Source organism: Phyllobates terribilis, unplaced genomic scaffold, assembly GCF_046119375.1.
Source record: "Phyllobates terribilis strain yellow unplaced genomic scaffold, ASM4611937v1 Scaffold_1__5_contigs__length_1240528914, whole genome shotgun sequence".
Classification (NCBI taxonomy): Eukaryota; Metazoa; Chordata; class Amphibia; order Anura; family Dendrobatidae; genus Phyllobates; species Phyllobates terribilis.
In genome coordinates this window covers 249900129-249926644 of record NW_027362761.1, presented here as the reverse complement: position 1 = coordinate 249926644, position 26516 = coordinate 249900129, and positions in this window count along the sequence as shown.

The following is a 26516-nucleotide window of genomic DNA, read 5'->3' as shown; positions in this document are numbered from 1 at the left end:
GTGTCTCCCTGATTTTTCAGACACAAATATATCTGTTGAAAATAGTCTGGTGTAGGCCCGAGAAATAGAAGTGTGGTTTTGCAGTTCCACGGGTAAAATCTCTGTATATCCTGCTTTTGTCATTTTTTGCCGTAAAGAAAAACTAATAGTGTCTCCCTGATTTTTCAGACACAAATATATCTGTTGAAAATAGTCTGGTGTAGGCCCGAGAAATAGAAGTGTGGTTTTGCAGTTCCACTGGTCAAATCTCTGTATTATCCTGCTTTTGGCATTTTTTTGCCGTAAAGAAAAACAGTAGTGTCTCCTGATTGTTCAGACACAATTATATCTGTTGAAAATAGTCTGGTGTAGGCCCGAGAAATAGAAGTGTGGTTTTGCAGTTCCACGCGTCAAATCTCTGTATTATCCTGCTTTTGGCATTTTTTGCCGTAAAGAAAAACTAATAGTGTCTCCCTGATTTTTCAGACACAAATATATCTGTTGAAAATAGTCTGGTGTAGGCCCGAGAAACAGAAGTGTGGTTTTGCAATTCCACTGTTCAAACCTCTGTATTATCCTGCTTTTGGGCCATTTGTATCTAAAAAAAACAGTTTGAGTGTGTCGCTCACTGTTCAGCCACAAATATATATATATTTAAAAAAGTCTGGTATACAACATTAAATTAAAACGGTGGTTTTGCTGTTCCACGGTAAAAAATCTGTATTATCCTGCTTTTGCCATTTTTTGTCGTAAAAAAAAAACTAATAGTGTCTCCCTGATTTTTCAGACACAAATATATCTGTTGAAAATAGTCTGGTGAAGGCCCGAGAAATAGAAGTGTGGTTTTGCAGTTCCACGGGTCAAATCTCTGTATTATCCTGCTTTTGGTATTTTTTGCCGTAAAGAAATACTAATAGTGTCTCCCTGATTTTTCAGACACAAATATTTCTGTTGAAAATAGTCTGGTGTAGGCCCGAGAAATAGAAGTGTGGTTTTGCAGTTCCACGGGTCAAATCTCTGTATTATCCTGCTTTTGGCATTTTTTGCCGTAAAGAAAAACTAATAGTGCCTCCCTGATTTTTCAGACACAAATATATCTGTTGAAAATAGTCTGGTGTAGGCCCGAGAAACAGAAGTGTGGTTTTGCAGTTTCACTGTTCAAACCTCTGTATTATCCTGCTTTTGGGCCATTTGTATCTAAAAAAAAACAGTTTGAGTGTGTCGCTCACTGTTCAGCCGCAAATATATATATTTAAAAAAGTCTGGTATACACCAGTAAATTATAACTGTGGTTTTGATGTTCCACAGTAAAAAATCTCTATTTTCCTGCTTTTGGCATTTTTTGCCGTAAAAAAAAAAACTAATAGTGTCTCCCTGATTTTTCAGACACAAATATATCTGTTGAAAATAGTCTGGTGTAGGCCAGAAATATAGAAGTGTGGTTTTGCAGTTCCACGGGTCAAATCTCTGTATTATCAAGCTTTTGGCATTTTTTGCCGTAAAGAAAACTAATAGTGTCTCCCTCATTTTTCAGACACAAATATATCTGTTGAAAATAGTCGTGTTTAGGCCCGAGAAATAAAAGTGTGGTTTTGCAATTCCATTGGTCAAATCTCTGTATTATCCTGCTTTTAGCATTTTTTGCCGTAAAGAAAAACAGTAGTGTCTCCTGATTGTTCAGACACAAGTATATCTGTTGAAAATAGTCTGGTGTAGGCCCGAGAAATAGAAGTATGGTTTTACAGTTCCACGGGTCAAATCTCTGTATTCTTCTGCTTTTGGCCTTTTTTTGTCGTAAAGAAAAACAGCAGTGCCTCCTGATTGTTCAGACACAAATATATCTGTTGAAAATAGTCTGGTGTAGGCCCGAGAAATAGAAGTGTGGTTTTGCAGTTCCACGGGTCAAATCTCTGTATTATCTTGCTTTTGGCATTTTTTGCCATAAAGAAAAACTAATAGTGTCTCCCTGATTTTTCAGACACAAATATATCTGTTGAAAATAGTCTGGTGTAGGCCCGAGAAACAGAAGTGTGGTTTTGCAGTTCCACGGTTCAAACCTCTGTATTATCCTGCGATTGGGCCATTTGTATCTACAAAAAAACAGTTTGAGTGTGTCGCTCACTGTTCAGCCGCAAATATATATATTTAAAAAAGTCTGGTATACACCAGTAAATTATAACTGTGGTTTTGCTGTTCCACGGTAAAAAATCTCTATTACCCTGCTTTTGGCATTTTTTGCCGTAAAAAAAAAAACTAATAGTGTCTCCCTGATTTTTCAGACACAAATATATCTGTTGAAAATAGTCTGGTGAAGGCCCGAGAAACAGAAGTGTGGTTTTGCAGTTCCACGGGAGAAATCTCTGTATTATCCTGTTTTTGGCATTTTTGCCATAAAGAAAATCTAATAGTGTCTCCCTGATTTTTCAGACACAAATATATCTGTTGAAAATAGTCTGGTGTAGGCCCGAGAAATAGAAGTGTGGTTTTGCAGTTCCACGGGTCAAATCTCTGTATTATCCTGCTTTTGGCATTTTTTGCCGTAAAGAAAATCTAATAGTGTCTCCCTGATTTTTCAGACACAAATATATGTGTTGAAAATAGTCTGGTGTAGGCCCGAGAAATAGAAGTGTGGTTTTGCAGTTCCACGGGTCAAATCTCTGTATTATCCTGCTTTTGGCATTTTTTGCCGTAAAGAAAAACTATTAGCATCTCCCTGATTTTTCATACACAAATATATCTGTTCAAAATAGACTGGTGTAGGCCCGAGAAATAGAAGTGTGGTTTTGCAGTTCCACGGGTCAAATCTCTGTATTATCCTGCTTGGCATTTTTTGCCATAAAGAAAAACTAAGTGTCTCCTGATTGTTCAGACACAAATATATCTGTTGAAAATAGTGTGGTGTAGGCCCGAGAAATAGAAGTGTGGTTTTGCAGTTCCACGGGTCAAATCTCTGTATTATCCTGCTTTTTGCATTTTTTGCCGTAAAGAAAAACTAATAGTGTCTCCCTGATTTTTCAGACACAAATATATCTGTTGAAAATAGTCTGGTGTAGGCCCGAGAAATAGAAGTGTGGTTTTGCAGTTCCACGGGTCAAATCTCTGTATTATCCTGCTTTTGGCATTTTTTGCCGTAAAGAAAAACTAATAGTGTCTCCCTGATTTTTCAGACACAAATATATGTGTTGAAAATAGTCTGGTGTAGGCCCGAGAAATAGAAGTGTGGTTTTGCAGTTCCACAGGTCAAACCCCTGTATTATCCTGCTTTTGGCATTTTTTGCCGTAAAGAAAAACTAATAGTGTCTCCCTGATTTTTCAGACACAAATATATCTGTTGAAAATAGTCTAGTGTAGGCCCGAGAAATAGAAGTGTGGTTTTGCAGTTCCATGGGTCAAATCTCTGTATTATCCTGCTTTTAGCATTTTTTGACGTAAAGAAAAACAGTAGTGTCTCCTGATTGTTCAGACACAAATATATCTGTTGAAAATAGTCTAGTGTAGGCCCGAGAAATGGAAGTGTGGTTTTGCAGTTCCATGGGTCAAATCTCTGTATTATCCTGCTTTTAGCATTTTTTGACGTAAAGAAAAACAGTAGTGTCTCCTGATTGTTCAGGCACAAATAAATCTGTTGAAAATAGTCTGGTGTAGGCACGAGAAACAGAAGTGTGGTTTTGCAGTTCCACGGTTCAAACCTCTGTATTATCCACTTTTGGGCCATTTTTACCTAAAAAAAAACAGTTTGAGTGTGTCGCTCACTGTTCAGCCTCAAATATATCTATTTAACATTGTCTAGTATACCCCAGTAAACAATAACTGTGGTTTTGCCATTCCACGGTAAAAAATCTCTATTATTCAGCTTTTGGTATTTTTTCCGTAAAGGAAAACAGTAATAGTTTCTCCCTGATTGTTCAGATTGTTTAAAAGAGTCGGGTGTAGGCCAGAGAATTAGAACTGTGGTTTTCCTCTTCCACGGTTCTAATCTACTTTCTATTACCATTTTTCCATTGATAGTGCGAGTGTAAGCTATTATACTTCCTTTACAATGGGCAAGGTGCGTGGCAAGGGACGTGGAAGTCGACGTTCTGGTGATGGTGCGTGCAGAGGACAGGGACGTGGCCAAGGTGAAAATGTGCCACAACCAACAGCCACATCTTCTCGCTCCCACTTCTTGACCGAATTACTAGGGAAGCACAGAACAACACCAGTATTGCGAACTGATCAGTGTGAACAGGTTATTAATTGGATAGCAGATAATACTTCCAGTTACCTGGGCACCACCACCTCCAGTCTGTCTTCCACACGGTCAACTCTTAGTAGCCATGAGTCTCGACCGCATACTCCTCCTCACCCTGATGCTCCTTCCTCCCACCATGCCGAGTGTCGTCAGACAGCAACTGATCCCAAACTTGGACACTCTGAAGAGCTGTTCACTGGTCCATTTCCAGATTTGTGCCACTCGCTTGCTCTGCTTGAAGTGGTGGAAGAGGAGATCCCATGTAGCGATGCTCAAATATTTGAACAGCCACAGCCACAAGAAGTCGACGCTGGCAATTTGTCACAAGAGGTGGACGATGACGAGACACAATTCCCAGGAAGTGAGGAGGAGGATCGTGGTGCGCAAGTGGAAGAGGAGGAGGTGGTGGATGATCTAGTAACTGACCCAACGTGGCAGGAGGACATGCAGAGTGAGGCCAGCAGCACACAGGGTGAAGGAGGCAGAGTACCCCAACAGGCAGGAAGAAGCAGTGTGGTGGCCGCACACAGAAGGCAGGCAACAGTTCCCCGTAACACCAACACGAGGGACGTTGCCAGTGCAACCTGTAGGTCTTCCAGAGTCTGGAATTTTTTTAAAGACTCTGCTGATAACCCCCAAAAGGCCATTTGTACCACCTGCCATGCTAGCATCAGCAGGGGTGCCAAAACTACCAGCCTGACCACCACCAGCATGATCAGGCACATGGCAGCAAAGCACCCGACTTTGTGGGGTGAACCCCAGGGTCCACGACCAGTGTCAGCGGGTGTCACCACTGCTTCTTCCGCTGTTGTGGTTGCAATAGAACACCCTGTTTTGTGTGCAAGGCAATCCCCTGTCCATACTGCATGCAAAGATGCCCCCTCCTCTCAGTCTTCACTTGTTCTGGCAGTTTCTCAAGAAACAGCATCAAAATCCACGTCCACGTCCCACCGCAGTGTTCAATTGTCCATATCCCAGACCTTTGAACGAAAGCGCAAATTCGCAGCCAACGCCCCACAGGCCACAGTCCTAAATTCGCACATTTCACGACTGCTTGCGTTGGAAATGCTGCCTTTTAGGCTGGTGGAGACGGAATCCTTCCGCAACCTTATGGCGGTGGCCGTCCCTCGGTACTCGGTCCCCAGCCGACACTATTTTGCCAGGTGTGCTATCCCCGCACTACACAAGCACGTGTCCCAAAACATCTTCCGTGCCCTCAATAACGCAGTTACTGGAGAGTCCACCTGACAACGGACACGTTCTTGTTGCCAGGGACGGTACATCTCCCTGACGGCACACTGGGTAAGCATAGTGGAAGCCGGGACCCAGTCGGACCTTGGGACGGAACACATCCTCCCCACACCGAAGATTGCGGGCCCTATGTCAGTCAGAGTTGCCCCCACAGTGTACAGCTTCTGCGCATTATCCTCCTCCTCCTCATGTTCAGCCTCCATCTCAGATATCACCACATCAGTTACAAGCTGGAAGCACTGCAGTACTGCCTCCGCCAAGCGGCAACAGGCTGTGCTGAAACTCATAAGCTTAGGTGAGAAACCTCACACTGCTTGTGAGTTGTGGAGAGCTGTGAAAGAGCAAGCAGATCTGTGGCTGAGACCGCTGAACCTACGTCCAGGCATGGTCGTGTGTGACAATGGCTGTAACCTGGTGGCGGCTCTGAGGTGAGGCGAGATCACACACGTACCATGCCTAGCTCATGTGCTTAACCTCGTGGTTCAGCGGTTTCTTAAATCATACCCCGATTTGCCAGATCTGCTCGTCAAAGTACGCCGCCTGTCAGCTCATTTTCGCAAGTCGGCTACAGCTTCCGCCGCCCTTGCTGTGTTGCAGCAGCGTTTGCAGCTTCCGTCACACCGACTGGTGTGTGATGTCCCCACACGTTGAAACTCTACCCTCCACATGTTGCAAAGGATTTGTGAGCAGAAGAGAGCAGTTGTGGAGTACCAGCTGCAACAAGGCCGTCGATATTCAGGTCAGACTCCACACATAAGACCTCAGGAGTGGACCTGGATGTCTGACATATGTACCATCTTGACATGCATCAGCATTCCACTTGTCTGTCTTTTGCAACACTCTATGCAGAGATTTAAAGAGGAGGCATTGCAGCCAGAGTATGATGAGATGGATCAAGAAGCCGTAGCGGTCGATTACACACAGCCCAGCCTCATCTCATCCCAACGTGCATTGGGGGACAATGAGGGAGAGGAGGAGGAGGAGGAAGAACAGGAGCTTGTATCATGCGCTTTAGACGGTAGTACCTGTACAACTGTCATACCGTCGGTTCAGCGTGGGTGGCCTGAGGACAGGGGGGAGGAGGAGGAGGAGGAGGAGAACATGGTCAGTCGTCATCTTGTTGAGGACACGGAAGTCTTGCCCGTTACCAGTCTGGCATGCATGGCTGACTTTATGTTACGCTGCCTTAACCGTGACCCTCGCGTTGTCAAAATGTTGGGTGACAGTCATTACTGGTTGGTGACACTTTTAGACCCCCGCTACAAGGATAACTTTCAGTCTCTTATTCCTGAGGTGAAGAGGTCTACAAAAATGGGGCAGTACCATAAGGCCCTTGCTGCAGAACTGTTAAAAAAATTCCCATCTGAACACGCTAGCGGCAGAGGTCACAGTTCGTTGCCCAACCAAGGCGTACATGCGAGAGAGACGCAACTCCAATCCAGCAGAGACAGGGGAACACTGTCAACGTTCTGGGACAGTTTTCTCAGACCCTCCCTTCGGACAGACCCTGAGGTGCGGGGTACTCTCACAAGGAGTCGAAAGTTTCAAAAGATGGTGAGGGAGTACCTTGCCGACCGTACCAGCATCCTCCGTGATTCCTCTGTGCCTTTTAATTATTGGGTATCCAAGCTGGACACTTGGAATGAACTCGCTCTGTACGCCTTGGAGGTTCTGGCCTGCCCTGACGCTAGCGTGTTATCGGAGCGTGTTTTTAGTGCCGCTGGGGGAATTATAACTGATAAGCGCACTCGCCTGTCAACTGACAATGTTGACAAGCTGACCCTTATCAAAATGAACAAGGGCTGGATTGGGCCAGACTTCTCATCACCACCAAATGACAGCAGAGTAACATAAAGTCAAATCCACTGTGTTATTTCGGGAGGTGTATTCACATGCACCGCTTAACACCCACACATGGGTATACGCTTCCTCATTTCGGCTGTTTTATGTTCTTTTCCTTATCCTCAGCCTCAACCACCACTATACCACCAGGGTGACTGTGGTCCGTGTTGCCATTATTAAAAGTTCCTTCGTCCTTATTTTTGTCAGGTTTTGCTTGGAAGGCATAAGAAAAGACTGTGGGAGACCCACTCCCCAATAATGGGAATAATATTTTTAAGATGCTGTACTGTATGGCTCTTGTAAGGGGCATTAAAACCATCTTGTTAAGCTACTGGGACCTCCACCACTTTTCCAAGGGGCATTCAAACCGTCTTGTTAAGCTACCTGGACCTCCACGTCTCTTCCAAGGGGCATTAAAACTGTCTTGTTAAGCTACTGCGACCTCCATCACTTTTCCATGGGGCATTTAAACCGTCTTCTTAAGCTACTGGGACCTCCACGTCTCTTCCAAGGGGCATTCAAACCGTCTTGTTAAGCTACTGGGACCTCCACCACTTTTCCAAGGGGCATTCAAACCGTCTTGTTAAGCTACTGTGACCTCCACCACTTTTCCAGGGGGCATTAAAACCGTGTAGTTAAGCTACTTCGACCCCCACGTCTCTTCTGAGGGGCATTAAAAGCGTCTTGTTAAGCTACTGAGACCTCCACCACTTTTCCTAGGGGCATTAAAACCGTCTTGTTAAGCTACTGGGACCTCCACGTCTCTTCAGAGGGGCATTAAAAGTGTCTTGTTAAGCTACTGCGACCTCCACGTCTCTTCTGAGGGGCATTAAAGCATCTTGTTAAGCTACTGCGACCTCCACCACTTTTCTGAGTGGCATTAAAACCGTCTTGTTAAGCTACTGGGACCTCCACGTCTCTTCCAAGGAGCATTCAAACCGTCTTGTTAAGCTACTGGGACCTCCACGTCTCTTCCAAGGGGGATTCAAACCGTCTTGTTAAGCTACTGCGACCTCCACCACTTTTCCAAGGGGCATTCAAACCGTCTTGTTATGCTACTGTGACCTCCAGAACTTTTCCAAGGGGCATTAAAACTGTCTTGTTAAGCTACTGGGACCTCCACCAGTTTTCCAAGGGGCATTAAAACCGTCTTGTTAAGCTACTGTGACCTCCACGTCTCTTCCGAGGGGCATTAAAAGCGTCTTGTTAAGCTACTGGGACCTTCACGTCTCTTCCAAGGGGCATTCAAACTGTCTTTTTAAGCTACTAGGACCTCCACGTCTCTTCCAAGGGGCATTCAAACCGTGTTGTTAAGCTACTGCGACCTCCACCACTTTTCCAAGGGGCATTCAAACCGTCTTGTTAAGCTACTGGGAGCTTCACCACTTTTCCAAGGGGCATTAAAACCGTCTTGTTAAGATACTGGGACCTCCACGTCTCTTCCGAGGGGCATTAAAACCGTCTTGTTAAGTTACTGTGACATCCACGTCTCTTCAAAGGGGCATTAAAAGCGTCTTCTTAAGCCACTCTGAACTCCACAGCTCTTCCAAGGGGCATTGAAATGTTGTTTTTATTTACCTCTAACCTCCACGACTCTTCCAACGGGCATTGCATTTCCTCCTAATTTTAGTCAGCTTTTACTTTTCAATGCAAAGGCGAAATCTAAGGGAGACCCACTCCCCAATAATGGGTAGAAGGTTTCTAGTATGCTGTAATCCACGTCTGTTTCAAGGGGCATTGCAGTTCCTCATAATTTTTGGAAAGCCTTCCATTCACTGCTTAGGCCAACAGTGTACAGGAGACCCAGTTGCTATAAATGGAAAAAACGGTTTAGTTAAGGCCCTCTGACCTCCATGTCATTTCCAAGGGACATTGGAGTGCCTCGAAATTTTTGGTAGGCATTGCACTCACTGTATGCCCTATAACTGTGTAGCCAAACTGCTCCTTTTGTTACAGAAACATATCCAATAAGACATATGTGGTTGACTGGCCTGATATTGATGTGAATGGTCCCTGAAGCTTTGTTTTAACGGGAGTCATAGAACTGGGATAGTAGCAGGAAAACATCCAGTAATCCTTGGAGGAGGTAGGATATGCGCCAAAACGCTGACCACCTCAGGCCTAGCCGCTACTACATACATGCGCTTGCATTCCAAGAAAACAAAGCAGATGCTAACTTCTATCATCATCATCCTCACCTTGGCACTCTCAACTCCCCTGATGGAGAAGCCAGGGCCCACCGGAGGAGTCTGGTTCTCTGGTGGGCTCGTCCAATGCTGCCCTAAAGCAGGCCGGGCTAAGAAAAGTGTGTGGGGGGAAGTTGACAGGAGAAATAGGGGCGGCTGGAGACCGTGTGTGGACAACCGGCCTCGGGGTGGCTGGGGACCGAGTATGGACACCCGGCCGCCCCCTGGTGGCTGGGGACCGTGTGTGGACACCCGGCCACGGGGCGGCTGGGGACCGAGTATGGACATCCGGCCTCCCACTGGCGGTTGGGGACAGAGTATGGACACCCGGCCTCCCGCTGTCGGTTGGGGACCGAGTGTGGACACCCGGCAGCCTTGACGTGGTGGCCGGATTCCGCCTCCACATGCCTAAAAGGCCCAATTTCAAGTGCAAGCAAGCAGTATGGTATTGCAGCCATGGGGTGGGTGGGTGGGTGGCAGGCTGCATACTTGCGCTTGCATTGCAAGGAATGGGAGAGGTACAATTGAACACTGCCCTGGGACAAGTACTTGAATGGGGATAGTTGCAAGTCTGCAACGACAGGTGCAGGGTGGGAGGCATCTTCGCATGTACCATGAACAGGGGTTTGGCATGCACACACTACAGCGGAATAGGCTAAATGCACTGGGGAGGGCACAGGTAATGTTTTGGTATGCGAGCTTAATCTTATGTATAAGGCACACCGGGTCAAATAGGGGCGGTTGGGGACTGAGTATGGATACCTCGCTGCCGAAGCAGCCATGAGGTAGTGGCTAGCTTCGGCCTCCTCCAAACTAAAAGGTCCCATTTCAAGTGCAAGCTAGCAGTATGGTATTGCAGCCTGGGGGTGGGTGGGTGGCAGGCTGCACACTTACACTTGCATTCCAATAAAACAAAGCAGATGCTAACTTCTATCATCATCATCATGCTCCTCACCTTCGCACTCTCAACTCCCCTGATGGAGAAGCCAGGTCCTACCAGAGGAGTCTGGTTCTCTGGTGGGCTCGTCCAATGCTGCCCTAAAGCAGGCCAGGCTAAGAAAAGTGTGTGGGAAGGTGACAGGAGAAATAGGGACGGCTGGGGTCCGTTTATGGACACCCGGCCGCCCCCAGGCGGCTGGGGACTGAGCGTGGACACCCGGCCGCCGGGTGGCTGGGGACTGAGTATGGATACCTCACTGCCGAAGCAGCCTGAGGTAGTGGCCAGCTTCGGCCTCCTCCAAACTAAAAGGCCTCATTTCAAGTGCAAGCTAGCAGTATGGTATTGCAGCCTGGGGGTGGGTGGGTGACAGGCTGCACACTTACGCTTGCATTCCAAGAAAACAAAGCAGATGCTAACTTCTATCATCATCATCATGCTCCTCACCTTGGCACTCTCAACTCCCCTGATGGGGAAGCCAGGGCCCACCGGAGGAGTCTGGTTCTCTGGTGGACTCGTCCAATGCTGCCCTAAAGCAGGCCGGGCTAAGAAAAGTGTGTGGGGGAAGTTGACAGGAGAAATAGGAGTGGCTGGGGATCGTTTATGGACAACCGGCCACCCCCTGGTGGCTGTGTACCGAGTGTGGACACCCGGCCGTCGGGCGGCTGGGGACTGAGTATGGATACCAGGCCACCAACGCAGCCTTGACGTGGAGGCCAGATTCCGCCTCCACATGCCTAAAAGGCCCAATTTCAAGTGCAAGCAAGCAGTATGGTATTGCAGCCTGGGGGTGGGTGGGTGGCAGGCTGCATACTCGCGCTTGCATTGCTAGGAATAGGGGAGGTACAATTGAACACTGCTCTGGGAGAAGGACTTGCACGGGGATAGTTGCAAGTCTGCATCTTCTGATGCGGCAAGGATGACTTTTGATGGGCACACTTTTAGGCACTGACCTGGGTGTCAGAGATGCTTCCAGGGGTCTTCCTCATGCTGTTCCCATGTCTTTTCAGCACTGTATGCATGTGTCACACAGCGCATGGCCAGATAAGGTTGTAAAATGTTAAAATGACATTTCCCGGTGAATGCATTTGTCACTGTTGAAAGCAATACAAAAGTGCAAAAATGCATAAAAAATGCTACTTGTGAACATAGCCCAAGGTGTGGAGGAGTATGTTTTTTTTTTGTTATTTATTTTACCTTATACACAAGTCTTTACCCTGGAAAGGAACTTCCTTAACATAGTTCACAGGAAAGCAGCTTCAGTTTCGTTTTTGAGTGTTTTATTGTGAGCCCTTAAAAGTGACTTAATACCTCTGACCACGTTGTTGACAGCAGTGACCTGGGGGTCAGAAATACTTCCTGGGGCGATCCCCATGCTGTCCCCATGTCATTTGAGCACTGTCACTATCGTTTTGGGCACTTGTTAGGCTTTTAAAAGACTGCCGGGGGTGCCGCCGCAAAAAATGCTCGGGTCTCCCATAGACTAACATTGGGCTCGTTGCTCGGGTCGAGCACCCGAGTATCACGGCGAGCTCGGCCCGAGCTTCGAGCACCCGAGCATTTTAGTGCTCGCTCAACACTAATAATGACCTATGTTAGTTAATAGATTTAAAACAGATAATTTTTATAATTCATGCCTTTAGGGAACTTTGTATCTAAATGAAGAATCCAATATGCTTCTCTAAATGCTAAGGCTTTTTGCCAGTTCCCTCCACGGTTGGGCTTTTAACCCTCTCAATTTCAAAAAAGGAAAAATGTGATAAATCATCTCTGTGCATTGAAACAAAATGCTTCACAGCACCTGAATACGTGCTATTGTTATTTTTTATGTTTGCTATATGTTCAGCAATTCTTTTTTTTATTTTTCTGATTGTGCATCCAATGTATTTAACATTGCAAGTTTGGCTTTCAATGCAATACACTATGTGATCAGAGTCACAATTGATGAATGACCTGATGGTGTGAACTGTGCCTGGGGGAAGAGAGAAACTTTTTTTTCCATTAATAGCAAAAATGCAAACATTGCAGCGATCGCTGGAACATTTGTGGAAACCTTTGCATGCAAGCCATGTAGTAGAAGGGCGTGTAGGTTTAATCATGCTTGGAGACAGCATGTTGCCAAGTGACATACCTCTCTCGGCTACAGCTCTGCAGCCATTCTGTAAGATTTTTTTCAAAGTATTGTCCTGGTTGACTATGGGTAGGTATTTTAAAATTATATCATTGATATTATTGAACTGTCTACTATATGATGTTGAAAAAGTAATTGTGGAATTTGGGTCAGATTTGTTGCTGTTTGCACCATTTTAGCACAGTAAAATGCTTCGTTGTTTTTCAAATGCGTTCACAAATGCTTTGTTTATATGTTTCCTGTTGTATCCCCTATCAGATAGCCTTTTGCAGATAGTTGCTCCTTCTGAGAGAAAAGCTTCACCACTAGAGCAAATGCGTCTGGCTCTTATGAACTCCCCATGTGGAATCGCTTGTATTGTGTGCTGGGGATGGGAACTGGAAGATCGCAAAGTAGTGTTTCCTGCATTCTCCTTTCTATACAGCATAGTGTCGACCCCATGAGAGATTTGATTCCCTACCAAAGTGATATCCAAAAATGAAATACAATTGGAGGGGGCATTCAATGTAAACCGTAAATTACAGTTGTTTGAATATATGTAATGGTGAAAATCCGCTATTCTGTTAATATCTCCCCTCCATATCATCAAAAGGTCATCCACAAAATGACCGTACCATATTATGTTGTGGAAAAATGGAATATGACATTTTCTTCCCACCATGCCATAAAGAATATTGCTAGAGTGGGTGAGAATTTAGACCCCATAGGAGCGCCTAGGGTTTGTAGATAATACAGGTGCATCTCACTAAATTAGAATATCATCACAAACTTAATTTATTTCAGTTCTTCAATACAAAAAGTGAAACTCATATATTCTATAGAGTCATTACAAACAGAGTGATCTATTTCAAGTGTTTATTTCTGTTAATGTTGATGATTATGGCTTACAGCCAATGAAAACACAAAAGTCATTATCTCAGTAAATTTGAATAATTAATAAAAAAAACCTGCAAAGGCTTCCTAAGCATTTAAAAAGGCCCCTTAGTCTGTTTCAGTAGGCTCCACTATCATGGGGAAGACTGCTGACTTGACAGATGTCCAGAAAGCAGTCATTGACACACTCCACAAGGTCCCAGAGTTCCAATTTTCATTTGGATATCAAGGTCCCAGAGTCTGGAGGAAGAGTGGAGAGGCACACAATCCAAGCTGCTTGAAGTCTAGTGTGAAGTTTCCACAATCAGTGATGGTTTGGGGAGCCTTGTCATCTGCTGGTGTAGGTCCACTGTGTTTTATCAAGACCAAAGTCAGCTCAGCCATCTAACAGGAAATTTTAGAGCACTTCATGTTTCCCTCTGCTGACAAGCTTTTTGGAGATGGAAATTTCATTCTCCAGCAGAACTTGGCACCTGTCCACACTGCCAAAAGTACCAATACCTGGTTTAAAAACAACAGTATCACTGTGCTTGATTGGCCAGCAAACTTGCCTGACCTTAACCCCATAGAGAATCTATGGGATATTGTCAAGAGGAAGATGAGAGACACCAGACCTAACAATGCAGACGAGCTGAAGGCTGCTATCAAAGCAACCTGGGTTTCCATAACACCTCAGCAGTGCCACAGGCTGATCGCATCCATGCCACGCCGCATTGATGCAGTAATTGATGCAAAAGGAGCCCCGACCAAGTATTGAGTGCATTTACTGAACATACATTTCAGTAGGCAACATTTCAGATTTCAAAAACATTTTTCAAGCTGGTGTTATAATTAGAGATGAGCGTTGTTCTACTCGAACTGTTCGCCAATCTCAAATTCGAGCTGTTTTGGGCGGTGTTCGAGCCGTTCGGCGAACACGAACAATTTGAGAAAAATTCGGCTGTTCGAGGTTATGTTCGATAACTGTTCGTGCACCAAAATCATAACTGGATTTTTTCTCAGTAATGATGAAAATTAATGTTAATACGCAGTTTGAGTGTACAGCGGGGTGGGGGGAGGGGCAGGGGATGGATCTCTGCAGGAACAATGAAGATCTCCATTTTTTTTTCTCTTTCCCGCATTTGCAGTGGGGAGGTGCAATCTGTCAGCCTATCAGCAGCGCACACACGGAGCGAAGTGCTTTTTTTCACACAAGCAAGGGCATGTGTCATTGGCAGTGTATGTCACATGTCCTTGCCCTATAAGACCAAGCCATTTTCCCCGTCGCCACCATTTTCTCACTGCTGCAGCTGCGTGTTAGACGGCACCGCTGTTGCTGTGTGCGCTATACCTTGTTAATTTCAAGCCAATTTTCGCACAAATATACAGATAGCTTGGGAGTAAGGAATAGTTGTGATTGCAGTCCTTTTAAGGACTAGGTTACAGCATTTCCTACGACTTTTATCAGGGAGGTCTGTGCTCTTAAATAGATAGGTTGTGGGAGTAAAGACTAATTGTAATTGGAGTCCTTTTCAGGACTAGGTTACATCAGTTCCTATCAGTTTTTGCCAGGCAGGTCTGTGCCAGTGCTGTGCAAGTTTTTTTCACAGCATTTGGCTGAATCTAGCAAAGCTAATCCTTTTTGGCCTATTGCAGAGTGTGTTAGTCAGTGGAGTAGCCTATCTGTGTTGCAAGATATACCACCTGTGTATAGAATACCAATTTTTTTACTGCACCTAGTGAAGTAAAATCTTTTGGGCATAGCATCATTCTATTAGTCCATCTATACTGACCTCCATCAGGTTGCAAATTAAAACTAATTTTTATCTGCATCTACAGTACCTCTGAAAAAATATTTGGGCTTCTACCTGTGTGTGGGACTTGTTGAATTAGTCCATCTATACTGACCTCCATCAGGTTGCAAACTGAATATATTTTTTTCCTGCATCTACCTCTGAAAAAATATTGGGCTTCTAGCTGTGTGTGGGTCTTGTTCTATTAATCCATCTATACTGACCTCCATCAGGTTGCAAACTGAATATAATTTTTTTCTGCATCTAGCTCTGAAAAAATATTTGGCCTTCTAGTAGTGTGTCGGACTTTCTCTATTAGTCCATCTATACTGACCTCCATCAGGTTGCAAACTGAATATAATTTTTTTCTGCATCTAGCTCTGAAAAAATATTTGGCCTTCTAGTAGTGTGTCGGACTTTCTCTATTAGTCCATCTATACTGACCTCCATCAGGTTGCAAATTAAAACTAATTTTTATCTGCATCTACAGTACCTCTGAAAAAATATTTGGGCTTCTAGCTGTGTGTGGGACTTGTTGTATTAGTCCATCTATACTGACCTCCATCAGGTTGCAAACTGAATATATTTTTTTCTGCATCTACCTCTGAAAAAATATTGGGCTTCTAGCTGTGTGTGGGACTTGTTGTATTAGTCCATCTATACTGACCTCCATCAGGTTGCAAACTGAATATATTTTTTTCCTGCATCTACCTCTGAAAAAATATTGGGCTTCTAGCTGTGTGTGGGTCTTGTTCTATTAATCCATCTATACTGACCTCCATCAGGTTGCAAATTCAAAATAATTTTTTTCTGCATCTAACCCAGCCAATAGTTTTGGCCTAATACCACAGTTTGGCCACTCAGCTCTGCTCGGTTACCATCCATTGTTTTTTTGTGCAAACAACTCCAGAGTTGTGAATTAGTTAACCACCAAAATGAGTGGAAAAAGGCCTGCTGCTGGTGGAAAGGGGAATAGGCGTGTTGGGAAGGGGAAAAAAGGTTGTGTCCGTGGGGTAGGTGTTAAAGCAACAGTAACATCTGCAGAAGAAAGACCATCTTCCAGCCAAACTAAAATGTCTACTTCTTTTAGCGGACAATGTGATAAGATCCCTTTCTTACGGCCACGCCAATCGCTACAAATTCCAGATGAGGCACAAAAACAGCAGGTGCTTCAATGGATATCAAGTGCTCCTTTAAGTGGGCTCTCCTCCACATCAACTTCAACATCACAAATACTCCAGTCCTCAAAGGTGTCACCCAAATCGCACTTGCTTCCTCACAGCTCCCAAATCTCCAGCTGCCCGTCTGAGTATGAGGTAGAACAGATGGTTGAGTCTGCAGAGCTGTTTACTCATACTATAGCCTGGGAATCAGAGGTCGACTCCAGCGCTTCTGTGAATCCAGACGAGGAAATGATCTGCACTGATGCCCAGAATCTTTATGAGTCGGATCCAGGACCAGACGCAGAAGGTTCTGACCATAATGTAGACCCTCATTCCCAAACTGTAACTCCTGTTGGTGGAGACAATGAGGAAGACGATGATAAGACTCAAATACCTGATTGGAGCGACAACTTTAGTTTTTTGTCAGGGCAGGAACAGGTTGGCTCTGAGGACGACGGGTGTGATAACGCACAGGGTGATGATGATGAGGTCGGAGATCCCACTTACTGTCAACCCACAGTCAGCCAAGAGATGAGGTCAGAAGAGGAGGTGGAGGAAGATGCTAGTGACGACGAGGTCAGGTTGCGCCTTCCTGGACAGAGACGTAGTACTGGAAGCACGTCAACAACTGCATCCTCAAACACAACTCTGCCTCTCACCACAAGTCGTGGTGGCTCTTCAGGTCGCATGGGTGCTAAGCCTTGCATAGCCTGGGCATTTTTTCAGATCGATAAAGATGACCCAACTCTTCCTCACAGACCGGCAGTTTGCCGGGGACACCCTTATCAACCCCGTCTAAGCACAATAGCCAGCCCTCGGTCCCTCAGATGTGGACAAGTAAAAGACCATTTCCTCCTAGCCATGAGAAAGCTAAGAGGTTGAATTTCACCATCTGCAAGCTCTTGGCTACAGAAATGCTGCCTTTCCGCCTGGTGGACACAGAGGATTTTCGAGACCTTATGTCCGTCGCAGTGCCCCAGTACCAGATGCCCAGTCGGCACTACTTCTCAAAGAAAGGTGTGCCTGCGCTCCACCAGCATGTCGCACATAACATCACCGCTTCTTTGAGAAACTCTGTGTGTGACAGGGTGCATTTCACCACAGACACTTGGACGAGTAGGCATGGACAGGGGCGTTACATGTCGCTGACTGGGCACTGGGTAACTATGGTGACAGCAGGACAAGGGGCTGCTGTCCAAGTCTTGCCGTCCCCACGAGTTGTGCGTCAATCCTCTTTATGTCAAAGTTCCTCCACTGCTTCTGCCTCCTCAACCTCCTCTCGGTCTTCCACCTGCACCCAAAGCCTGTCTGGTCATGCCACAAGCTTTCTAACTGCGCAGAAGGGATCCTGCACACCTCCTTACTATGCTGGCAGTAGGGCTCAACGTCATCAGGCGGTTTTTACATTGAAATGTCTGGGAAATGTGAGTCACACAGCTGAGGAGTTGTGGTCAGCTCTGGAGAACCAATTTCATGAATGGTTGTCTCCACTGGACCTGAAACCAGGGAAGGCCGTGTGCGACAATGCTGCAAACCTGGGTGCGGCCCTTCGCCGGGGCAATGTCACACACGTGCCTTGTATGGCTCACGTGTTGAACCTGGTTGTCCAGCAATTTTTAGCCCACTATCCCGGACTACATGGCCTTCTGCAGAGGGCACGGTCGCTGTGTGCTCACTTCCGCCATTCGCATCCCGCAGCTCAGCGACTTACATCTCTACAGAAGTCGTTGGGCCTGCCACTTCACCGGCTAAAATGCGATGTGCCTACCCGGTGGAATTCAACTCTGCACATGTTGCAGCGACTGTGGCAGCACCGACAAGCCCTGGTGCAATACGTTCTGACGTATAGCCTGGGCCAACGAGATTCAGAGGTGGGGCAAATCACGCTGGAGGAGTGGTCTCAGATCAGGGACCTATGCACCCTTCTGCACAGTTTTGAAATGGCGACGAAGATGTTTAGTGCTGACGATGCCATTATCAGCATGACTATTCCGGTGATTTACATGCTGGAGCACATGTTAAACAGAATTCGGAGTCAGGTGGTGGCACAAGAGGAGGTGGAGGAAGTAGAGGAGGAGGAGTGGTATGCGGAAGGGCTAACATCTGCAAGGTCCAGACGGTCGGCAGCACCAAGGTGGCAGGCATGTGAGGGTGGGGGAGATGGTTTTACCAGGGCGCATGGTAGCAGCCAAACTAGTGAGGAAGGTGCAGGAGCCCAGGAAGAAGTGGAGGACGAACTGATGGAAGACTCATCAGATGAGGGAGACCTTGATCACATTTCTGTTGTGCGAGGTTGGGGGGAGAGGACAGAGGAAGGAAGCATGATTGTTACCTCGTCACCAACACAACAGGGACTTGGTGCTCCTGGATGCGCAACACACATGAGTGCCTTCTTGCTGCACTACCTGCAACATGACCCTCGAATTGTGAGAATTAGAAATAATCCTGACTACTGGGTTGCCACACTGTTAGATCCCCGGTACAAAAGTAAATTTGCAGAAATTATTCCTGCCATAGAAAGGGATGCACGCATGCAGGAGTATCAGCAGAGACTGTTGCAGAATCTTACATGTGCTTTTCCACAAAATACCAGTGGTGCACGTAGTGAATCTCACAGTTCCAACTTGCCAACCGTGGGACCGTCAAGTGTTCAGCACTCAAACCGTAACAGAACCACAGTATCTGCTGGTAACATCAATTTTGCGGAATCATTTCACCACTTTTTTAGCCCATCCTTTGCAAGGCCACAGGAGACAAGAAGTCTGACACATAGTCAACGCCTAGAGACGATGGAACAGGAGTATCTCCAAGTAAACATTGAAGCCACGACTGTGTCACTGGACCCTTGCTCTTTTTGGGCTTCCAATCTGGATAAATGGCCGGAGCTAGCCACTTACGCCTTGGAGATCTTGTCATGCCCCGCAGCCAGCGTTCTGTCTGAACGTGTGTTCAGCGCTGCTGGTGGTGTGCTGACAGATAAGCGCACGCGGCTCTCCACTGATAATGTAGACAGACTCACGTTCATAAAGATGAACAAATCATGGATCCGAAACGACTTTTCTACCCCTGTGTCATCCTGGGGAGAGTAAAAGCTTGATGATTGGTTAAAATCACCCTACCAACCGTTTTAAGCTTTCAAATTACTAATCATGTTTATCTGTATCTTGACTGGAAAATAATTTGGGCTTTGTAGCAGTGTGCAGCACTGATCCTATTAGGCCATCTATACTAAAGCTTCACCAGATTTAAAATTAAAAATAATTTTTAGCTGCATCTAGCCCGGAAAATAATTTTGGGGCTCCGAGATGCGCAAGGCACATAAGTGCCTTCTTGCTGCACTACCTGCAGCATGACCCTCATATTGTCAGAATTCGAAGTAATCATGACTACTGGGTTGCCACACTCTTAGATCCCCCAAACTTTTCGATCAACCTTTTCATTTTAATAAAGACCAAAAAAATGGTCATTTTTGAAATTATAAGCATTAGCAGGTTGTTAGAAACTGAAATCAAACAGTTTTCAACTCAAAACTTTATTCTAGGTGATGTTACATTTTCACATAGGACCCCTTGTTCGAAAGGAGCTTCTGAACTCTCTCGTCCATTGAATTTGTCAGGTGTTGGATGGTTTCTGCTTCAATTGTTTTGCATGAGGACAGAATACCGTCCCAGAGCTGTTGCTTAGATGTGAACTGCCTCCCGCCATCATAGACACTCCTTTTAATGATGCTCCAAAGGTTCTGAATGGGGTAGAGGTCAGGGGAGCATGGGGGTCACACCATAAGTTTGTCCCCTTTTATGCCCATATCAGCCAGAGATGCAGATGTTTTATGTGCAGCATGAGATGGTGCATTATCATGCAGAAAAATGATCTTGCTGTGAAATACACGGTTCTTCTTCTTGAACCATGGCAGGAAGTGCTGTTTGAGAAAATCCACATACATTATGGAGTTCATCTTTAGCGCCTTCAGGGATCCTAAAGGGGCCGACAATCTCTCTCCCCATGATTCCAGCCCAAAACATTACTCCACCTCCTCCTTGTTGGCGCTGTAGCCGTGTTTGCGTGGGGTGTCCATCAACCAGCCATCCTCCACTCCATCCATCTGGACCATCGAGCGCTGCACGGCACTCATCCGTGAACAAAACAGTTTTGAAATCAGTCTTCATGTAATGTTTGGCCCACTGGAGCCGTTTCTGCTTGTGTGAAGTGGATAGAGGAGGTCGACAGGATGGCGCATGCACAGCTGCAAACCTCTGAAGGACCCTGCATCTTGTTGTGCTTTTCCACAAAACACCAGTGGTTCACGTAGTGAATCTTACAGTTCTAACTTGCCAACCGTGGTCTGTATGGAGTTGTTCAATAAAGGGCCCAAAATTAAGATAACATAGATGGGAGAGGTCTCTATGAATAGGAATTCCTAAGTATTTGATACCCTGTGAGGGCCAGGCAAAGGGAAAGTTGGACTGGATGGAATCCTATATGGATTTGGGGAGGGAGACATCGAGGGCCTCAGACTTCGCTGCATTGATTTTAAAATTTTACCATGTAACAAAGTGATCTATTTCAGCCATAACAGCATGGATGGATATATGTGATTGAGTGATATATACTAGGACATCATCAGCAAATAGAGAGCACTTGTACTCGGTGCCTCCCACCTCAATCCACCTAATATTGGGGTTATGGCGAATTGATGAGAGCAGGTGCTCCGTCACTAGGATGTATAAGAGAGGGGACAGAGGACATCACTGCCTTGTCCCATTGGTGATTGTGAAAGGTGATGAAAATGTTCTGACGCACCCCCTGGGCCTTGGGACACCCGGAGCAGGACCCTTTTTGGTGGATGCTGGTGGTTGTAGTCTTCGTGGCGGCGACCCGGTTCCGTGGCTCAGGGCGGTCAAACCAGTGGCGGAACTATTTATGTGGTTTTGATGTTTAAATGTCCGACTACGCCACCCGTGGATTGCGGTCAGAGTGAACCGCCGCTACAGGGCAGACCGCTGAGGCTGGTGTTGTGGGTGCAGCAGAGCGTAGCATAACTCCCCACGGGAGGAGTATAGCCTCAGGGCAGTGTATGCGGAGGATGGGGGTGATGGTGCAGGGCAGCAGCAGTAACGACACGGAGTCAGTGATGCAGTTCAGGGCCTTTACTCACAGTTCTTATTATCCAGACCATGTCTGCAGGTAACGGCTGCCCACGTCGTACTGTGCTCACCAGGTGAGGGGCTCAGACAACTCCCAGATAACTTTGGAGCACTTCACAGGACCCCCTTTGTGTGTCCTTTGTCTGGCCTTTCTTACCAACACTTCTGTCCGGCTGCCTCGGGCCTCCTCTTGGTAAACTTGGCGCCAGTTTACCTGACCCTATGTGGTGCCTTCCTAGCGGGTGTAGCGAGGGGCTGCGCCACATAAAATGTCAGAGCCTCCGGTTTCTAGCTGAGGGTCGTTTCCTGCTGTCCTCTAGTTCGGGGACCGGTCTCCCCCTTTGGCCTGACCCCTCCACGCAGGTGGATTCGGGCGTGCGGTGGCGACTCGCCCGTCCGCACCCCTGGGATCCCTTCATTCCTCGTTCCTGGAGCCTTCTCCGCTCCTCTTCCTTCCTTCTCCCTCTTCCAGGCCTGGGCCTCTGTTACTAGGCCCGCCTCCGGAGCAGAGCTCATGCAGAGCCCCTGCTCCCTGCCACTTCTGCTCAGACTTCTCTGCACTGAACTAAGATGGTGCCCACCTTTTATACTCCCTTCTCAATGCACCCAGGAACTGCTTCCTCCCTGCTCCTGCACTACAGGGTTCCCCTTCCTCAGTGTTCCCTCCCCCCACTCCAGCCAGGGACAGGGACTGTCGTGCCCATCTCAGGGGCATATTGGTCGCCCTGCCCCACGGCAATGTGGTGTAATGCATGCAGGTGTCGGGTCCTGATCCACACTCCATCCTTACCTGAGAGTGAGATATCACACCTCTGGGTGAGGTGCAATACGTCTGTAGCAACCGAGCCCTCAGGGTGCTACAGTTCCATTTATCTTCAGCCTAGGTGACGTATTGCGATACAGGGCCGTGATTTTGTCTATAAAAGGGTCCCCTAGACCCCTACCCCAAGCTTTTTAAGAGAATCATATATGGCGTGCCAGGAGACTCTATGGAATGCTTTCTCAGCATCCAACGAGAGTATCTAATTACAAATTTTTAACTGCATCTAGCCCAGGAAATACTTTGTGCCTAGTAGCAGTGTCTGCTAGTCAGCGGATTATCCCGGCTGTTAAGCAAGCTGCACCACCTGTAGTTTAGACACTTAATTTTTTCAAAGGAAATGCTTCGGGACCATGAGATACTTAGTGAAGAGCATCAGGAGGCACCCCAAGGCATAGGGGCTGGGACTGGCAGTAGGATGCCTTGCGGTGGACAGCCGAGCTCGATCCTTATAAAAGCTTATTAACTGCAGCAGCTTTAGTGGACGCTACTGGAGCTGGAATTACCGCGGCTGCTGGCATGAAACTTGCCCTCCAATAGATCCTTGTAAATGGATTTAAAGTGTATTCATTCAAATTAGAGAGACAATTTAAATTAAAAAGCTTAGAGCTGCCTCCACCACAGGGGGGCTCGCTCGACCCACCAGCGGACAGGCACCAGTATTGGGAGAGGGGGGCTGGCCGTCAGGGTTCACCGCGGCTCTGGCACAAACCCGGCGACACGGAGGTGGCACGGGCAGGAGCGGACTGGCCGTGTCGGCTTCTCACTTTTTGGATTTTAGAAGGGCATGACATGCCTATATCTGTGTCTCCCCCTCCTTTTACTCCTCCACCTCTTTTATTTTCGCATGACTATATGTACTTGTCACTTTTCCATGTGTTAGTTATGTCTTCTGAGCAGTTTGTCAGCTTTTGGACACCTTTGAAGGTGTTTTCTATGTGTTTCTATGTGTTTTTGTTTGCCTGCCATTGGTTTTAACGGTGTTCGAAGGTGTTCGACGAACAGTTCGACGAACAGTTCGGCGAACACACGGGTGTTCGACGAACCGAACCGAACTCGAACACTACGGGGGTGGCTCAACACTAGTTATAATCTAATTTATTGAGATAATGACTTTTGTGTTTTCATTGGCTGTAAGCCATAATCATCAACATTAACAAAAATACACACTTTAAATAGTTCACTCTGTTTGTAATGACTCTATATAATATATGAGTTTCACTTTTTGTATTGAAGAGCTGAAATAAATTAACTTTTTGATGATATTCTAATTTAGTGAGATGCACCTGTACCTCTGATCAAACATGAAAAAATTATGACTCAATAAATAAACAAGAGATGTTAAGATGAAATTCTTGATATCAGATGAGTAAGCACTGTAGTTGTCCAGATGATGCTGGATTTCAACCTTTGCCAGAGCATGAGGGATAGAAGAATAAAGATTAATTCTGTCCAATGACACAATACAGAAGTCAGATTTCCACTGAAAATGTTCAACTGCTTTGAGGACAGTGGATGTGTCCTGAAGATAACCTGGAATTCTAGTTATTAATGGTTGGAGATGTTCATCCAGCCATTTGCTTAGATTTTCATTTAGGGATCCTATGCCAGATATTATTGGCCGGAGAGGTGGTGGAAACACATTTTTGTGAGTTTTTGTGAGTCCATGAAATATGGGCATTATTGGGTTATCCGGCAGTAACCATCTGGATATCTTGGAATTGATCACACCGAGTTGAGCTCCTTCATTCAAAATTCTAGAAAGAGTTATTTTGCATGATGATGTAGGATCTGTAGTTAGTCTCTTATATGTATCTTTATCACTCAAAATAGTTAAGACGGAGTTGCAGTATAGCCTGCCTTGTCTGGCATCCATCAAATCCATCAATCCATCCAGAATCCATCAAATTGACACCCACTCCGCTATCGACCAGTACTGGTACAGTCTAACAGTCTCGGTTTTACCACGCTTTACAACCTCGGCAGATAGTGTGAACAGAGACCTAGCGAGGAAGGAAATATAAACCTTCTGGTCGTCTTCTCCCAAACGACCCCAGGTAGGCTGCTTCTGAGACTGCGTGGTTGTCTTGGAGTGAAGTGGACAAACCTTAATAAAATGGTCAGATTTTCCACAGAAAAAACAAGCTCCACCCACTTGATGAACAGTAGCCACAGGAGGTTTAACACCAGAACCTACTACCCCCAACTTCATGGGTTCATCAAGTATAGTCTCCTCAGCAGAGATAGGAACAGGAGACAAAGTAGGTCTTGGTCTCTCCCTCTGGCGTCTGTCAACCCGTATGACTAGGGACATCGCAGCCTCCAATGACTCAGGTGCAGTGTACTGAACCAGAGTGTCTTGCAGTCTAGCTGACAAACCCAAGCTGAACTGACTCCTGAGGGCTGGGTTGTTCCACTGGGTGTCAGTCGCCCAGTTCCGAAACTCCGAGCAGTACTCCTCCACTGCCCGTGTTCCCTGCTTGAGTTTACGGAGATTAGACTCGGCAAAGGTCAACCTATCAGGCTCACCGTACACCTGAGCCAGGGCAGCAAAAAACCCATCCACCGACCGCAGCGATGGTGAGTCGACCGGAAGGGAGAAGGCCCAGGTCTGGGGGCCCCCGTTAAGAAGAGAGACTATAATCCCCACCCGCTGATCCTCACTTCCAGATGAACGGGGCCGGAGCCCGAAATAAAGCTTACAGACTTCACGGAAAACAAAAAAATTGTCTCACCCCCCAGAAAATTTATCTGGAAGAGAAACCTTGGGTTCTGGCACGGCCTGAGCATGAGCCGACGCCAGGTAACCCACAACTTGTTGCAGCTGTTGCACTACCTGAATTTGCAGACCAGCTACCTCTTCAGAGATGGCCTGAATCAGGCGAGAAAATGCATCAGCTGGTCCAGACATCACCTCTCTGTTGTCCAGAATACCAGATTGTCTATCAGCTATATTCTCCTTCTTCTCCTAACTAAAACTCAATTTGGACAAAACTGAACTGAAATCATCTTTCTTTTATCTCACCCAAATCCCTACCAGTTTTATCTATCACCCTCGACTCTGCTCTGTCCTTCAAACTGCACATCCAAGCTCTTGCCACCTACTGCTGCCTCTAACAAAAAATATTTCCAGAATCCGTCCTTTCATCAACCCTGAATCTACTAAAATGTTAGAGCATGCCTTCATCATCTCCTGCCTCGACTACTGCAATATCCTCCTCTGTAGACCTCTCCAGTCCTTCCTTAAATCTGCTACTCGACTAATCCATCTCTCCCCACGTTACTCCTCTGCTGCTCCCCTCTGCAAATCCCTTCATTAGCCCCCAATTCCTGAATGTATCCAGTTCAATCTGCTAACACTGACCTACAAAGCCGTCTATAATCTCTCTTCTCCGTATAAAGTATATCCAAATTAATCTCCCGATATCTTCATGCAACATGCAATCTCCAGTCCTCCCAAGTCCTCTTTCTCTCCTCCACACTCATGCGTTCCTCACCCAATCACCTGCAAGATTTATCCCGAGTATTCTTCATCCTCTGGAATTCTGTACCGCAACACATTTGATTATCCGCCACACTCGGTACCTTCAGACGGAACTTAAAAACTAATCTCTTCAAGAAATCTTACATTCTGCAATGACCCCCTGGTACCTCACCTCCACCGAAGCTTCCGCAACCCCCGAACCTACTGTCTCCTTCCACATTATCCAGTAGAAAGTAAGCCAGCAAGGGCAGTATCCTCTTCTTTTGGTACCAGTCTGTCATTCTTAGTTTGTTCACCATTTTTTATGTTTGTCTCTTTTATGTAACCCCTTTTCATGTACTTGTACAGCACCATGAAATCAATGGTGCTTTAATAATAATAATAATAATAATAATAATAATAATTAAACTAATAATAATAATTAGTATGCATGTGAGCACTATGCCTTTTATTTTATTATAATAATATAAAAGGCATAGTGCTCACATGCATACTATTCTGTATATATAGTTTAGTGCTTTGTTGCCCAAGATATCAAAGGGCTTACCTTCTTTTTGAAAAAGTATTTTTAGAACAATGCTACTTTTAGTGTTCCTGATCTGGGAAACATTGGTTTCTATTTTGCAATTATTTTTGAATATTTTTGGGGAGTAAGCAAAAAAAGTAAAATAGTGGAAATACACATTAATTTGCAAGTCTAGAC